A 17993-nucleotide genomic window follows, 5' to 3' on the forward strand; every position below is an offset into this window, starting at 1 on the left:
GAAACAGTCAAGCAACTACGCTCGATGCTTTGTTTGTACTGCCAGTTTCACCCCGGAGCGAAGCTGTTGACATAGTAAGGCACTTCACGTCCGCCGGGCCCCTCGTTTGCAATGCGTTAGTGTAATTTTTGGCTTTATTTGCTTATTTAGATCACCGTGACACTAATATTATTAGAACTTGTTGATACATTTCGGTGAAAATCAAAAACTATTGATTTGGTGTGACGTTTCTGCCTACTGTTTTCCTTCGGTCATCATCAGACGTCTACAAAACAATTATAAAATTTATTTACTATTACATTATACATCCAACATAAAATTTTCAGTCAATTTCTTAATTACAGTACATTTACATGGTCTAATTTATCAACGGAATCAACGGGAAAAACGGTGAATCTTCAGCGAGAATGTGGAAAATTCAATACGGCATACGTTGGGTTAGTGTTCAAATTCCGCCGCATACAAACAAGAGAAGCAAATCGTAGGAGCTCAACCCGAATGCGAACAGACGGGGTGCGGTTGGTTGTGAGTGATTATGCAGAATTGCCGCGTTATTGTAAGTGATAAACTAGACCAAGTAAATGTACTGTAATTAAGAAATTGATTGAAAATTTTATGTTGTATGTAAAATGTAATAGTAAATAATTTTTTGTAGCCGTCTGATGTTGGCCGTAGGAAAACAGTAGGCAGAAACGTCGCACCAAACAGTTTTTGATTTTAAAAGAAAGGAATCAAAAAGTTCTAATAATAATATTGGGCTTGTCTAGAATCTAAAAGAATCAATCTATATTAATTACATTCCTCGTACATTTCGACAGTAAATAAACATATAGGTACATTTGAAATTCAAATATATGAGGGATAACTGAATACCAGAATGATAAATCGGATGCTCCATCAGATACCCTATCATAATGACCCGAATCTAGACGAGTAGATTCGAAGCTTTGCCGCCGGTATTGAACACATGAATGATAAAACGGCCCAGACAGCAGCAAACAACTGAATGCTCGAGGTGACAGATTCTATCGATTGTGAGGGTGAATTGAATTATGACCTATAAACGCGAGTAGGGACTAAATCAATCACGGTAGAATTTTTTACAAATCTTCCATCAAGAAATTGAAGTGTTTCGAAAGTTGGTTGGGAACATAATTTATGACACATATTGGAAGTGTAGTCCAACGAGAGTATCATAAATAACAAAACTGGCAAATCGCATCATAAGCAGGGATTGATTAAAATAACACCTGCACTTTTTTTTATACATTTTTTTAATGGCCCACCACTACCCCCACACCAAAAAGCTCTAAGGACGAGCCCGTTGGTAATGGACTCATCTAATAAAAAAGAAAGCAAACAATGAACAAAAAAACCGCGCCGTGTAATTTATTGGTATGTTTGGAAGTGATGTTTACTTGACAAAACTGACATTAAAAAGGGATTCCCAGTGGAAGTTCATTCCTTTGAAGGGATCCCAAAAGACTAAATAAACAGATACAAATATAATTAACAAATTAACTAGACATTTATGGAGTGTATTTTATGAAAATTATCTTCTAGTGCTAGGTCCCAGTGTTTTGCTCAGTTTAATGAAATAAGTCATGAAAACTGTTTATGTTTAAAACTAAAATTCATACTACGGAATAAATAGCATTGAAACCTTTTGCTTGTTATGATGTGATTACTTTGAGAATCAAAACTTCCTTCTTACCCTCTAGACCTATTATCGTTGAATCCATCTCTCGTCCTTGCAAGAAAGATTCAAAATATTCAATCATCATTATTATTAATACACTCGTCTCCGATAAAATCCAAAGCATGTCATATGCAGACCATTAGCAGCCTCAGGAAAAGCATTCAGATTTATGATGGCATTTGCCCCTACCCGAAGAAAGAAGTTCATTTGCTTTAATCTCCCTGTCGCGTTGCTAAGTTATCCGTCGTATCCAGGCCTAGCAGATGTGTCATTTGATTGTGAACTTATGAATTACTCTTGTGTACTTCTATCTCCGACTGCTGGTACAGTTAGTCAAGGCTTGTATAGAGGAGAGTGGTCTATTTCCTAAGAAATAATTTCTGCTAAGCTGATGAGTTCAGCAAAAACATTACTTTACTATTGTATCGTAAAAATTGTTATTTCAAGATCGACAACAATTATTTTCAAAGTAATTGAATACCTAGTGTAGAATTATTAATTTCTAGTTATCATGGTTGTCGACTGTTTCGAAATGCAAAGTACCCCTAACACAACAATCAGCCCTAATTACAGGATACGTGCGTTGATACTCGGTCACGGTTGCTATCGTAGGGAGAAAGTTTTCCCATTAACATTCTCGCTTGTCATACGGCTGTCAGTAATCTCTTAGGAGTGAACGAATTCTTTTATTCTCCAATACATACTTCAAGATAAAGTTTTTGCCTGCATTGCGTGCTCTTCTGGTGCCTTAACCGTGCAATACTGATTCGAGGTTTTCGAAACAATTTCCTTTTCTGGTGAATTTAAAATTGTGATGCTCCTTTGAGCATTCCCGAGGTACGTTCAATTTTTACCCTTAGTCTTTGAGCGGACAGGTCGAGATGATTGCACTTGGAAACTTTTCTCCTCGGAGAGATTTTTCCAAGCAACAAAAAAGTCTGCTGAACGGTATTTACATAATCATCGCAGCAGATTATTTTGTGCTAAGAACTGATAAGCCGGCACCTAGTTTTACTTTTCCTCGTGCTCTCTAAACTTTGCATGACGATGAGATGGTGGTGAGTGGTAAACACGCAAACTTTTTCCGTTGGCTGCGTTAGTCAGATAAATAACTTGAAATGTGATGTGATACCGATATCTACTTGACTACGGAGGGTTGCACAGCGCAGACGACACTGCGGCAAAGCAGGTGGCATAAATTGTTAGACGAAGTAATCCATCTGCAATAACCACAATAACCCCACGACAGCAGGGTGCCTATTTTGATAAACATTCACCGCGCTGGTTGGTGGAGGCGAATACCGACGATAATAGCACTTGGTGGACAACAACCTACCTGATGATTGTGGGATATTTACTTCCTAGTGATGAAGGTCCTTGGTTTGGAATTGAGGTAGGATGGTAGGCATCTCATGAGTCAGTTTATACTGTACCTTCAAGAGCGTACTGCCTTGCAGTCCAACAATCGGCCACAAAGCCAATTCATGCTACCCCAATGTTTTGCATTCACGATAAACCTTATCTGGATATTATAAGTGTTATTGATTCTCTGTTTGAAAACTGTATGCAATTCATTCTATGTTTTGATATAGGTCTGAATCGATTATCGGATCGCTGTAATTTTTATTGTCAATACTAATTAGTTATTCTTTGTAATTATCTGAGAGTTTAAAAACTAATAATTATTTTAATTTTATAATTGTCGTTCATTAATTAAAAATTAACGAAAGGCTGAGAAACAATAAAGTCAGAAACGAGAAAATATTGCAACAAAGTTGAAATAAAATTTCAAGATTAACCGGCAATATCTTCTTTTTTTGTTTATTGGATCTAGCGGTCAAGCTTTTCACACTATTTAACTTACCATCTTGCTCACTGCGCCCCTGGTCGTCTTGTTCCTACCGGATTTGAAGCGAACACTATCGTTGCCAGGTAGTTGTCCGGCATTCTTGCAACATGCCCTGGCCATCGGAACCGTCCAGCTTTAGCCACCTTTTTCGATACTGGGTTCGCCATAGAGATGTGAGAGTTCATGGTTCATCCTTCGCCTCCATACTCCGTTCTCTTGTACACCGCCGAAGATCTTTCTTAGCACTCGACTTTTGAAAACTCCGAGCACTCGCAGGTCCTTCTAAAGCATCTGTAGAGCACAACCGGTCTAATTAGCATTTTGTACAGTGTGCAGATTGTTCGACCACAAGTGTTTGTGAAGTCCGTGGTAGGTCCGACGTCCGCTGATAATACGCCTTTTACTTTCACGGCTGGTATTGTTGTCCTCTGTTGCCAGTGAGCCAAGGTATATGAACTCATCGACTACCTCAAACTCATCCCCGTCGATTACCCAAGTGGTGTCGCGCTCGGTCCCACCCGCCAGCGTATACATACTTTGTTTTAGACGTATTTATTTTCAACACAATCTTCTCTGATTCACGTTTTAGTCTGGTGCACTGATCTTCCACAGCCTCAAATGTTTTGCCTACAGCATCTGCGTAGTCAGCAATGCAGATAAATTGACTAGATTTATCGAAAATCGTGCCCCGCATTGCGATCGCCGCTCGTCTTATAACACCTTTAAGCGTAAGCGTTGAGTAGCAGGCAGGAAAGACCATCTCCTTGTCGAAATCCCCTGCGAGATTCGAATGGATCCGACAATCCACCCGAGATTCTCACACAGCACTGGATCCCATCCATCGTAGCCATGATAAATCTAGTAAGCTTACCCGGAAAGTCGTTTTCGTCCAAAATTTTCCATAGCTCCGTAGCCAACCTGATAACTTCCCACAAATCTATTGGCCATTGGCGATGGTCGATGGAAGATGTTTTGGGACCGCACTTTGTAGGTGGCATTCAGGATAGTGATCGCTCGGTAGTTCTCACAATCCAGCCTATCGCCTGTTTTGTAGATATGGGAAATAACCCCGTCTTTTCACTCCACCGGTAGTCGTTCCGGTTCTCAAATCTTGACAATTAGTTGATGCAGTTGACTATGTTTGAAAGAATTACTACTTATGGTCATGTTCATGGAGACATCGAAGTTGAAAAGTCTTAGGCCGTTTTCGTTCGTTTACGGGTGTGCGCTTAATCGTTTAGTCACTCGTTTAAATTCCTCCTCCTGACCTCCTGAGTCTCCGATGACGATTTTTACATTATGTCATGGGCAGTGGTCGTAACTCAACGATAATAGATAGACAGGTTAGGAGGAAAAGGGGACATGAATATATTGGTAACGAAAACATAGTAAACAGTTCTGATGGTAACAAGCGCCACGTCACAACGTCGAAAGCTTCGTTATGTTTCCTAACTAAATATAGAAGTATTCGAGTTATTCGCAGTAAAAGATCTTTTTTGTATGATTGCGATTGGAACGATAACCGATAGTCTCTCGAACAGCTACCATAAAGAAGTCAGAAATCTCCGATTTTGTAGTCTTTACTTTTAACTTTAATACTAGTTCCCGAACAACAGTTACCAGGAATCTCGAATCTGTATATATAGGGGAAATGTGTATAATGTGCCCCCCCTAAGAATAAATGTATATATCTCCGTTATACTTCCCCAAATTAACGTTACAACTACGTGTATATGTTGGTATTTAAGCTGACAACCAATTGCAATTGGTCATTTCATTTAGTATTGTGGAATAAACATGCTAGGAATTATTTAATAAAAGCACCTAAATGTTGTGTTGCTCGTCTGCGCGGGGTAAAATGCCCCACCTGCGGTATAATATGCCCAATGCGGTAATTTGAGTATTTCTACCAGTGACAGACCAACTCTATTTTGTAGAAAGTAAAACTATTTCCTTTGTTTTGCAAAATATCGTTATTTTATGTAAAATAAACCTAGTTTCGGCCTTCTGGTGCACTTTTTCTTTTCTGCGTGGGGCACATTATACCGAAGCTGTGGCATTTCGTACCACGTAGTTGAATTACCTGGAATTTGGACGTTGGCAATAAATTATTCCCACCACGGTTACTCTACAATACTAAATGAATTAAATAATGGCAATTGACTTCAACTTAGATCTGTTTACATATGTTTATAGCCACATTTGCAAGGGGGGCAAATTGCACCACCGCAAGTGGGGCATTTTGGCCTGCTTTTACTTATTTGAAAAAATATTAAATGCTAAAGCAAATAAAGCGTTTCAAACCGCCATTTTTGGCAGGGATGTCTTTTTGAAGTTCACTTTACGCAATCGAATCGCAACAACCGGTTATTTACAGATTTTGACAAGAAAATAGCTTATGGAAATGACGCCAAAAGTTACATCGGAAGCTGCTCAAAAACAAATTTATTTTTGTTTTGTTTTTACAGCATGTGACAACTGTCATACTTGCATAGTAGGCTAGTTCCATCAAATACTATGGTTTCTGGGTGGTTTTGCATTTTGATTTCGCTTGTTTAGCGAAAAACGAAGGGGGGGCACATTGGCCAGGGGGGGCACGTTATACACAATTCCCCTACTTTACTGGTTGATGATTGAAAAATTTCCCTTCCCATCACACGGAACTGTGAATCGAGATCCTTCATCGGATTGCACTCAACACCAAAAGCACACGACGTGATAGGTGTCTTGGAATTTGCCAAAAAATCCTTCATTTCTAGCTGGTCTGGTAAATAAACCTTTACCTGGTCTGGTAAATAAATAGACGCTACCGATTCGCTGAACCATCATGACAAACGATTTCGTCCGCGACAACGAGCGAATACTTCCAAAAAATAATTCCGGTTTAACTAGCGGAACCTTCCAATCCGCCCAGAGTGCTTCGTGTCTAGATAGAAGTAGATCGCATTTTTAGCAGCCAGTGGAACTTTTAGTGAATTTGATATTTGAATTCTGCAAACGGTGGTTACCAAAACAAACGTTGTGACGAAATCCCCGATCGCTTTGATTGCTCTTCTTGTATGTATACGAAACACGTGCTATTTTTTAATATTTTTTCCAATACTAAACCATCATCTGCCTAACCTGTGCTTTATTATCATTGGTCGTAACTGCGCATAAAATTCGTCTTTGTCATCATCGGTACACCTTGGAAGTAGGGCTGTGTAATCTGCACATTCGGGGTTGATCGGCCACCACCTATAAAAGCTGTGCCCAGCTCGTGTGTATTGCAGCAGCTCTGGTAGATGGTATGATCATCTCTATACGTACGTATCATCGTTTCTTTCCAGCATACCTCTTGGAGCGTTACGATGTCGAACTTGCGGCTCTTCATTTCTTTAGAAAGCACGTGGGTACTTCCGAGGAAATTTAGAGACCGACAGTTCCATGTTCTTAAATTCCAATCGATAGTCCGTTTTCGTCGCCTGGGTCTTTGCCGATTGTTCCGATTAGAGTTATTATTACTTACGGAGTTCATTGCTTAGGTTTTTTAGTGGTTCAGGATTGCACAGGCCACAATCCCCACAGTGTCGCCGTAGTACCAACGTAGCTCGAAGGAGCCCTCCTTCCCTGTCAGCATACGACCTTGGTTTCCACCGGGGCTTGTTATCCGATCTCCGCCGAGGTTGCTCATATCCCGGCTGATACCACGAGGAGGTAGGGTAGGAGTTGCTGGGTAAGAAGCCATGGACCACTGTTCACAGTTCAAAGAAGCCATAGATACTGTTATGTTGATTTTCTGCTGTTTTGGTGATTTTTAAAAATTCCACAACATGGTGTCAAATTCATCGTCAATTTTTCGTCAGTAAAACGTTTGTGTCGCCTACAGGCACTTCAAATAAAAGAAGCCTAATATACATTTTTTATAGCAAAATGAACAATAAGGAAACAAAATAATCGATTTATGATGACTAGTTTTGTTTATCTTACTTATTACCACATTATTTGTAAAACAAGTACTTAAACGGGGTAGCTTGCAACAGCTGGTAGATATAAAAAGCTGTGTTCCGTTAACTTCAAGAGGCAAGTTATCATTTAATTTTGCATCAAACAATACTAAAGCACACCTGAAGAGTGTAAGATACTTTCGGTAAGTCGGAAATATGCCAGTTTTTCTCTGGAAATACTGAAAATGGCCATAGAAGAGGCCAAAAAGAAAATAACCTCACTGAGAGAATCGACCAGCAATATGACTGTGTCTAATTACGGTCACTCGTAACGTAATGAACATTTATATATTACGTAACCAAGATATCGATGATTTTTAACTCTCTTGCTCCACTTCATGACGTGATTTTGCATAGTGGATATACGACGTGTAATGCGTTACTACACAACTCCCGCTTCCCTAAGTGCGTTACGTAATATGTGAATGGTCCTTAAAGAATAAATGAATGCATGCATGAATAATATAAAAAGTTATTTCTGTAATTTCCGTTACGGGGCTCATGAATTTTTTTCACCAACGTGACTTAGGACATTTATGCGTATATTCATAGCAAAAGCATTAAAAATCGCAAGTCGGATTATCATTTGCATATTCAAGTCAAAAGAATTTCATACAAATCTTTAAATTTGTTCAATTTCCAAAAAATATTGCTTGTTGCAAGTTACCCCGTTTAAGGGGTTACTAGTAACAAATTAGTTGAAAAATTCTACAACAGCCAATATTGATCACATATTTTTTCTCAATATGTGAAATTGTTCTATACTAGACCTAATAACTTTGTGTTAATTAAATGTCCTCAAATGTACTACAGATAAGTTTTCACTTGCACTCATAGTTGAGAACTGTTGCAGGTTACCCCGTTTGACGGTACTTCGCAGTTTTAAGTGAGTGCGCGTAGTTTGCGGTGATATCTGGCTACATCAGTCGCACGAGATTTAACCAAGGCTGGCATCGGTACCGAATGTTGTTCTGGACGGAGAATTTTTGGTTCGAGTAAGCGTTAGCGGTTCGATAGGATCTAACGTCGTTAATGTCTGAGAATTGCCGACTGTCGATCAAAACGTGGTTGATCTGTAATTCTGTCTGATTTGATGACCTCCAGATGTATTTGCGAGGCGTCTGTGATGGAGGAAAGTACTACGTACGGCCATGTTTTTGGAGGTGGCAAAGTCAGTCAGGCTTAGGCCCATTTCATTGGTCAACTGGTGTGCGCTGAACCCTTCAATCACCAGTTTATATTCCTCCTCCTGACCGACCTGAGTATTGAAATCCCCGATGATGATTTTGGAATCATGTTTTGGGTAGCGGTCGTATTCACTCTTCAACTACGCGTAGAATTCATCCTTGTAGTCATCGGTGCTTCTGAGCACTTTGTGCAGGGCTGTTCACGTTGATTATGCTTATGTTCAAGAAGCATAAACAAAACGGCTTTCCTTCCGAAATGTTTTTCGGTGATTCAATGTCTGACAATATCCAACCCAAGTAACAATTTCAATTTTAAGGTGCACTTGAAGAGGTTTCCAGCATTTGCTGCTTAAAACCAATCTCAAAACTTGTAATTCTACAAAACTGCGATAAAACAGCCATAAAACCCTTATAAGGCGAGGGAGGCCCACACTAAAGAAGGTTCTCAAGAAAATTTCCTAAGATCTTTTTAAAACTTGTAATTCTTATCGATATCTATTTATAATGACTTCCAAGAGTCGCTTGAAACAAAAAGAAAACCGCCACAAGTGTTGATGATTTTATGGTTGCCTCTTCAAAGAACACTTGCAAGACATCATACACTTTTCACAGCCTTAAATGTTTTAAATTGACCAAGAGCTATAAGCTATAAGCATTCACAGATATAGCTATTTCGAAATGGGTATAAATGAAAATTGAAAATAAAAATGGTGATAAAAGCAGCTGCTTTGTTGCTCATAAATGAGAAATTTTTCATGCCACGCTCGGTTTGTCGATGTTTTGTGGCATAAAAGTTAGAAAATTTTAACGCGCCAGTTATTTTTGCAAGATTATTGAAAAATTAAATTAATAAAAAAATTAATGATTTCATGAAGAAGTTGATAGCTACCAAATTTTTAACTAATTGTGGCAAAAAGGCTTTTATATGTCTAAACATTTATTTAAAAAGATAAGATCACTCACGGTATTGCATAATACCATATTTATAAGCGCCCATATGCAATTGCCTACAATTTCAAAAGTAATCAAAATAGCCCTGTTCGCCATTTTTTCAATGGTTTTATCCAAATCAACCCGAAAGCGCTTATTAGACTAACATTTCTTGCACAAGACAAAGAAAATTTTTCCAAGAGCGCGATAAGTTCATCAATACTTATTGTATTCTTGAAGAAGACACGTTGCGCTTGAATAAGAATTGTTTGAATTACTTGAGGGCACCAAGTTTTTGCAAGATAACCATTCTAGTATAAATAAAGAAAACATCAACGAAGTATCGACATAACGTGTTGTTTGTGCTGTTTGGACTGCACGTCAGTTCCAAGCGTTTAATTTACAATCGGTACAACTGTTTTTAAAAATTATGCTTCAACTGCTTCAGTGCCTTCAAACATTTTCCATACAAAGACATCTGACTCTATATTTAGTTTAAAAAATACGAAAAGCTCTAGAGCAGCGGTTCCCAAATGGGGGTTCGCGAACCCCCAGGGGTTCGCCAAAACTTTAGTTCGCTGCAGAGTAGTATAGGGAAATCCGCCAGGGGGTACGCGAAGCGAAAAAAGGTTGGGAACCGCTGCTCTAGAGGAAACCCGCACCGCCTCTGGCAAATGCATCATTACCGGCACTGTCCTTCCCCAGTTCAGTTAGTCCTGAGATCTTTATTATTTTGTGACTTCATATGAAAGAGTTTTCAAAATATTACACAGATTTTTGCTCAATTTTCGTTTAAAAGATCTGTATTCTTCAATTTTCCCCAGGTTCAGAGGCCAATTTTGACAGATTAGTTGTTTACGTTAGAATGTTCTTATTCAAGCGTATAATTTGTCTTTCAAGAATATACGATTTTAAGAGAGTTTTATTACATTATTGTTAAGATAAACGAATCTTGCAGAAGAATGTCATAAGTTTTTGTCAAAACTATTGTTAAGTTTTAAGGAGCGTCGTTTTTAAGCATAAATGAAGTATCCTTTAAAACCCCTTATAAGGTGAATTACACTTATTGATAATTTAGTTTTATGGGTGATTCTTCAAGTCTCCTTCAGTCATACTTCAGAAATGTTAGTCAAATGAGATAAAATTCACTTGAGGAAAAACATTATAAAACCTAACAGACTTTGAAATGCTCTGATAAAATTACTATAAGAAATGAATAAGACCAATTTGCTATTGGATTGTTACTTGGGAAAGTTGTTTGATAGTTGATCGGTCATTAGAACATTGAACCTAGACGAACTTGATGTCCTGAAAGTAAACCGTTAAAGAAAAGAGCCCAACTATCGCTTTCCCCAAACCGATTATATCGATATACTGTACTGTTATAATTTATTAAAACAGTGCGTAAAGAATTGTTTTCGAAGAAACTGACGAAAGCGAATCTATGTTGTAAATGATAATATAGATTACTTCATTATTATTTTCTGTTTAACCACCCTTTAATCTGTATCCGTTTAATTACAAATATTTTATATTTCGAACAAACTCTTTAAGCCACTAACCGTACACCGTTCTTTAAACTGCAAGTGAGATAGAAACTGATAGAAATGATTGAAAAATGTAATCTCGATCTCATCTAACAAACATTATAAATTTGCGTAACGACTGTGGAGCATTTGAAAAATATTCAGCATTATCGATATGTATCTACATTCGTAATTCTACGTAAAGCCAGCGGTCGTGCCCCCAAGCAAATACATACTTTTGTCACAAATACACCTTCTTGTTTACTGCTGTGCAGATGTTGAATTTTGTGATAGCTTAGCTTGAAATTTCTGCTTCAGTTGGAAAGAAACAATGCTCACACATCGTTAAAGGTTAGGTTTTGAGATTGCAAGTATGATCAAGGTCTTTCTTTCCAATTTATGTATTTAATGCTGTTCAGATTAACTTGACGTCCTTAGCTCTTAAACCTAATAGTACGCTATATGCTATAAACCCTATACTACAAACTAAATAAAGCAGATATTGTGCTCTGACGTCAAGTTTCACTGGACAGCATCGATTCATCAAATAATCCGGACTCTCTACAGATTTGTCGTCGCGGTTAGAAAATCGACAATACTAAAACGAGCCAAGTTAGTCATTTCTAAATTAATTCGAAAGATATTCGTATTAGTGAATCATCCGATGTATGATAGTAGAGATAATCTATTTATGGAAATTTACTATTGAAAAGTGCAAAATTATTAAGCATTGTCATTGTTATAGTAGGTGAACCAATTCGTCGCATGTAAGCACGCTTTTGTTTTCTACTCCAACAAAAATGGTGTAGTCTCTCGGTGCCAGCAGGTCAGGAATCGTTTCGCTTGTTCGAGCCTAAGCCAAATTGATATTCTGAATGTAAAATGTGTTCATAAAAGTGCGCAAACTGATCGTATTCTATTCGAATCCATTCAAAATGGGAATCTTACGTAAAAATGGAGGCGGCGGAACATTATGTGAGATACACAGTTTTAGATTTTTCGGAATGACACCTTCACCCAACCGTGTGATGATGGGCTATTCATCGCCAATTACCCTTGCACCAAAAATGCCGTCCCGCATCCTTTCTCGAGTTCTTTATTTCATAATTATGTATTTTAAACTATTGGTTAACTTTATTTGTTAACTTTTTACTACAATACGTTATATATTATACTAGCTGACCCAACAAAGTTCGTATTGCCACAAATTAAACTGTGTTGTACATAAATCCTGAATGTCGGATGACCTTTATTAAGCGTCGATGACACTGGACGAGTTTGTAAGCTGCTAGTCAGCGATCTCACGAGTGGGCGAGTTAGAGAATGCGCAAGTCATGATGACAAACAAATCGGCAAGTAAGCTAGTATGCGAGGGGTTTTGATAAATCTAAAACGTATTAGGCAGCGATGTCGTACATTCGAACAAATCAGTACTAGATAAACGATCAAGTTTAACGTACACAATGTACAATTTACATAAGAGTTATCTTATGTTATTTAATTCTAACTTCATAGATGTATAATTGGTAAATGTGGAAGGAGGAATTACTTCAATTAATTTACGTTGCATTTACAATTTCAAACTTAGTAAAAATATTTGGCATTTCTGGTGCTATAAAATTAATAATTTAAAAACCCCCTCGCTGCGTCGCTAGTTACTCGCAACTATGATGCCACACAGCTAGTGTACTAGCCAACAAGCACACACGCCATCGAGTAGCGAGTAAAGTTGAGCAGCATTCAACTTTACTCGCTACTAGCAAACAATCTGCTACTCAGCTAGTGTGTATGATGACACAGGGCGAGTTCACGATCTACTCGCCAACTCGCTTACTAGCAACCTAAAAACTCGCCCAGTGTCATCGACGCTTTACAATCTCAAGTTTTGCAAGTTTCTGAGGAGTTTGTGGGTGTTTTAATATACACATTTTCCTCACAGTAAAATAGAAAACAACTCCCCCCATTGCTTAGCCCGATAAAATAAAGCGGATAGCATTTAAATATTCGCCATCATTACAAACCATTTCGCTGAATACCATTCTGCGGAACACCAATTCTCGGTTAACCATAACGCGGAATATAGAGTTTTGCAGAATACCATTTCGCGAAAAACCTTACGCGGGATGTACTATTTCACGGAAAATCTTTTCGTAGAAAGTACCATTTCGCAGGGGTGCCCAACTGAAGGAAAGTAACAGAGGTCAGCCTCAGCAGATCTAGGAAAATAAATAAACCTAGATAGAGGTGATCTCTACGGGGGGCTGCCTCCCGCAGTGACCGGCACTTCCGACGGCAGGTCGCCGGCAACACTCGCGGCCTTTGTCCGTCTCGCCCTGAATCATCTAATGTTACTATTGATAGTTTCTGGTGGTCTTGTTATTGTCTAATGTTTTATGAAAGAGTTTAAAATTTCTCGAGTTCGATTAGTTTTTGAGTTACGCAAAAATTTATGTTTTATTTGTATGAGAGTCCTTATCCCCCTACCACAGGGGTGAGGGGTCTCAAACCATCATAAAAAATCCTGCCTCCCAAAACCCCCCACATGCCAAATTTGGTTCCATTTGCTTGATTAGTTCTCGAGTTATGAGGATATTTGTATCTCATTTGTATAGGATCCCCCCATTATTGAAAATGGAAGGGGTCTTAATTCCCCTCCTAAAGAGGGGAGGGGTCTGAATTCACCATAGAAAAAAAAATTTGCCTGCAAAAACACCCACATGCAAAATTTGGTTCCATTTGCTTGATAAGCTCTTGAGTTATGAGGAAATTTGTGTTTCATTTGTATGGGAGCCCCCCTCTTAGTGGGGGGAGGGGTCACTAGCCATCATAAGAACCTTCCCTGGCCCCAAAAACCTCTACATGCAAGCTTTCACGCCGATTGGTTCAGTAGTTTTCGATTCTATAAGGAACATCCTGACAGACAGAGAGAAATACATTTTACTACACGCAGAAAAATGATGATAGTTTGAAACAACAATTACCTGTTGTTGAGTTCAACTGGAATCATATTTTTGAATCAAAAAAATATTGTTTAAACTTAATTCATACTTCTTTTGCTTCTACTCGATCGTTTATTAACTCAAAAATATTTAGTTTTGATTCTACTATTTTTTCTTTGATAGAAACTAGCTATTATTCGAAATAACAAAACTTATTGTTGAACTAAAAGGTCAAACAGTTAGAATCAAAAAAATATCTGGGTTAGCCTTCAGTCAACAATATTTTCTGTTGATTTATACAGAATTCTTTTGCATTTACAATTTATTTTTCTGCGTGTAGGCATAGATAATCTATACTATAACGGAAATAATAAGGAACAATTGCGTTAGAATCAAACTTCACCGCACAGTACCGATTCACCGAAAAGAACCATTCTACAAATTTGTTGTCGCGGTTAGAAAATTGCGAATCAATTAAAACTCTCAAACGTAAAAAATGGTGGTTGCATATATTACGAGCACGTTTTTCGTTCAGAACATCAAATGCGTTTAAGTTGCTAAACCCAATTGCTCTCTCTCAACTCCGCTTAAGTGAGAAATATTGTCAAGCAGAAGTTAAAGAAAAGCGGAAAAAGGACTCGATGTTTCAAAATGGTTGCTCAGTCTCAGGTTCAGTATTGCCACATGGGGCAAAATTCTTTTACATCTGTATTTTGACGTTGGACTACGTCTTACGGAAAGGTTTGGTTGGGTAGGGTGTCATTCCAAGAAAGCTTTCTCGAAAAGTGTTCAGGTTTTGAACGCTAATAGCACAGACAAACAGACATAGGGCCCTATTCTGTAAGTCACGTCGAGCAACTCGGCTCGACTCAGTCACTGTCACGACCAAAACAAAGCTGGCTCAGGCGTCACTGCACCCTCCTTATTTGCGCCAGGGCTATAATTGGGGACAGTGCTATCATGTGGAACGAGGTGGGTAAAGTAGAGAAAAGCATTGAAGGAAGGGTACCCACCCTAGTAACAATTTGGGTTTTATTACACTCTTATGATGGCATTCAAGACCAAAATTTGTCATGAAAACCGCCATAAGAGTACAATAAAACTCACATTGTTGCTGAGGCAATTACACACAAGCACGCATAAAAATTCAATAAGCATATCACTCACCTAATAGCGATTATAGCAAAAATAAATGCAGTGCGGGTTGTAGGCAAACACCCGGGCGATATCACAATCGCCTTTAGAGGGTGGGGAGGGGCTGCCATACAAATGAGCCGCCCATCGAAAATCACCACTGTCTAGGTTTATTTGTTTTCCTAGGTCTACTGACCTTTTATTACTTTCCTTCATTAGGGCCTTAACGAGCGATAGCGAGTAAGAAGAGGATCACCTCTGCGAAATGGTACATTCTGCAAAAAGGTTTTCCGTGAAATGGTAGGGTATTGTCATTATCGTCGGGCCACTGTTATGGTCGGGCCATTACGATTTTACAGTTTTAGTAACTCATGATGTCTATGCTAAAACCATTATAAAACTTCTTACTGTGATAGCTAACTTTTCACAATATTGTGAGTTTCAATCGTGTATTCAAAACACTCGTACTGAATTCAGTGACTAAGCTTTACAAAAAAAGTTTTCCAGACGCAATGAACTTTTCTTCAAGAAATGATTCATGAAATGCAATTTTCGAGATAAATTTTAAAAATGTATAAAATGTGTTGTGCTGTTTGGGAAGGCTAAGGTGAAATACTAGAAAAGTGCTATTTGTAAAGGTCGGGCCACTTGAGTAGTCATGGTTGGGCCACCATAATTTTAAGCGAAGAAGCGCAATAATCGCTAGAGAATGTTAGTCACGTAAAATGTGATGAAATAAAGCAAAAATAGTACGATAAAAACCTAGATTTTCACTGTTTTTTCATTGTAGTTGTACACTTCGGAAAAGCTGATTGTAGCAATATTGATTTTACAAGATCGCCAAAATTTCGCAAAAATGCAATTAAAAATAAGGTATATGAGCCTATATGAGTCGTTGTTCCCGGAATTCATTCTTTTCATGTCTCTATATAGAATTTCAATACGTATGTCTTAGATTTTCTGCGGTGGCCCAACCTGTACAACATGGCCCGACTATGACAACATTTTTTGTCTTAACGTAAATGCCTATACCTTTTTTATTTTTCAAGCAATCAGCTCAAAGCTTTCCGGAAATATACCTTATTCTTAGACTTTTGCAACGATGTATTTAGATTTCCAAGATTCCTTTTGAAACGAAAATTATGGGCGAACGCTAAAACGTGGCCAACCACGATGACACTCCCCTGCATTCCGCGTAAGGTTTTTCACGAAATGGTTTTCGGCGAAATGTTATACAATCACGGCGAATATTGCTATCCGCTTTATTTTATCTGGCTAAGCAATAGGGGAGTTGTTTTCTACTTTACTGTGCGGAAAAATTTGAATTTTGTATATTAAACTGTCCATGCTTCACGTAGTTACGTAACTGCCAAAATGAATAATCTAATGTTGAACTCCTCAGAAATTTGCAAAACTCGAGATTGTGACAAATGCCATCCGAGATTCACGATTTGTGTACAACACAGTATAATTTGTGGCAATACGAAGTTTGTTGGTTCAGCTAGTTACACACAAAAAATCACTCCTATGGTTATTTACAATAACAGGCCCTTCCTATCTTCTTTGTCTCGAAATAGGCAAAGCCTTATGGCAACGCATTTTATGGAAATTCCGAAGAATCGTTTAACTTGACATCAAAATAAATAGCCATATAACAACCACAGAATGCAGAAATAGATGCAATAAAGTGCAAACCCAAGAATCGGATTTTTTTACTCGAATGGATATGTGGCGAATGTAGTGAAAACTAGCCTACAGAAATGATCCTGTGAAGCACAGTCTTATGTGGCGAATCTGAATGAATAAGTTTTTCATTTAAATGTAACAATTAATATTGCTGGCGCATAAATATCTAAACTGACCAGTCATTGCATAGCAATACTCTGCTGGAGCACTATATGAATACTCTTTCCATTTGCGAAATAAAGTGCAGCCTTCTGAAATTTGATTGATTATTATTAATATTGTTCCTATCTTATTGCACTACTATAAGGATTGACAACTTGAACATCAATTTTGTGACAATGGCCACTTGTGCTATAGCAAGGATTTAAGTTGCTCAGGGTATTTTTTGATTTGTAATTGATAAAGTTTTTAATTATATTTTTTTTATAGAAAACGAAATCGCAATTTTTTATACCGCACACAATTTTGTATGTAAGATATGTATAATGTGCCAATTCTGTACAATTAGCACATTATTGGCACATTAATGCAAAACGAATTTGAGTATAAATTTAATAAGGATTAGAGGTCGGTCCCGGCGTAGAGGTTAGCATTCACACTTCTCACGACGAGGATCCGGGTTCAAATCCCAACCCCGCAGAAGTCACGAATGACATAAGCTATTAAAGTGACTATAATCTAACAAACAATAAGAATTATTTAAAAAGGAATGTCTATTTACTTGAATGCGACATTTTGATGTACACACAGCCCGAACTTTCTTTATATTCAAAGAATGAAATGTACGGACTGGAAACTAGGTATCTATAGATGGAAATTTGGTTTTTGTGACATCCAATTTAAAAAACTACAAGGTATACAGCCCTAAGGGTTGTACGAAAGGGTGACGTAGGACTGTGTCATATAATACTCATTAAATAATATGTCAAACTAGATAATCTGTCTTACACAATTATTAATAACTGCTTGATAGAAGCTCAGCCAGGTGTATCTGGGACTGGACAATAAAATCGGTGCATTTCTTGAGTCATGAGGATACAAGCAGTTCACTTCCCTA

The 17993-nt window shown here is 38.0% G+C and overlaps 1 non-coding gene across 1 annotated transcript; it reads right to left on the reverse strand.

Annotated features, from left to right (window-relative positions):
• Positions 1–16944: 16944 nt before the first annotated feature.
• LOC128744835 (small nucleolar RNA U3) lies at positions 16945–17033 on the reverse strand. Its single transcript, XR_008412458.1, has one exon. It is a non-coding gene; the product is annotated as a small nucleolar RNA U3 (small nucleolar RNA).
• Between the last annotated feature and the right edge of the window lie 960 nt (positions 17034–17993).

This window comes from Sabethes cyaneus, chromosome 3 (assembly GCF_943734655.1).
Source record: "Sabethes cyaneus chromosome 3, idSabCyanKW18_F2, whole genome shotgun sequence".
NCBI lineage: Eukaryota > Metazoa > Arthropoda > Insecta > Diptera > Culicidae > Sabethes > Sabethes cyaneus.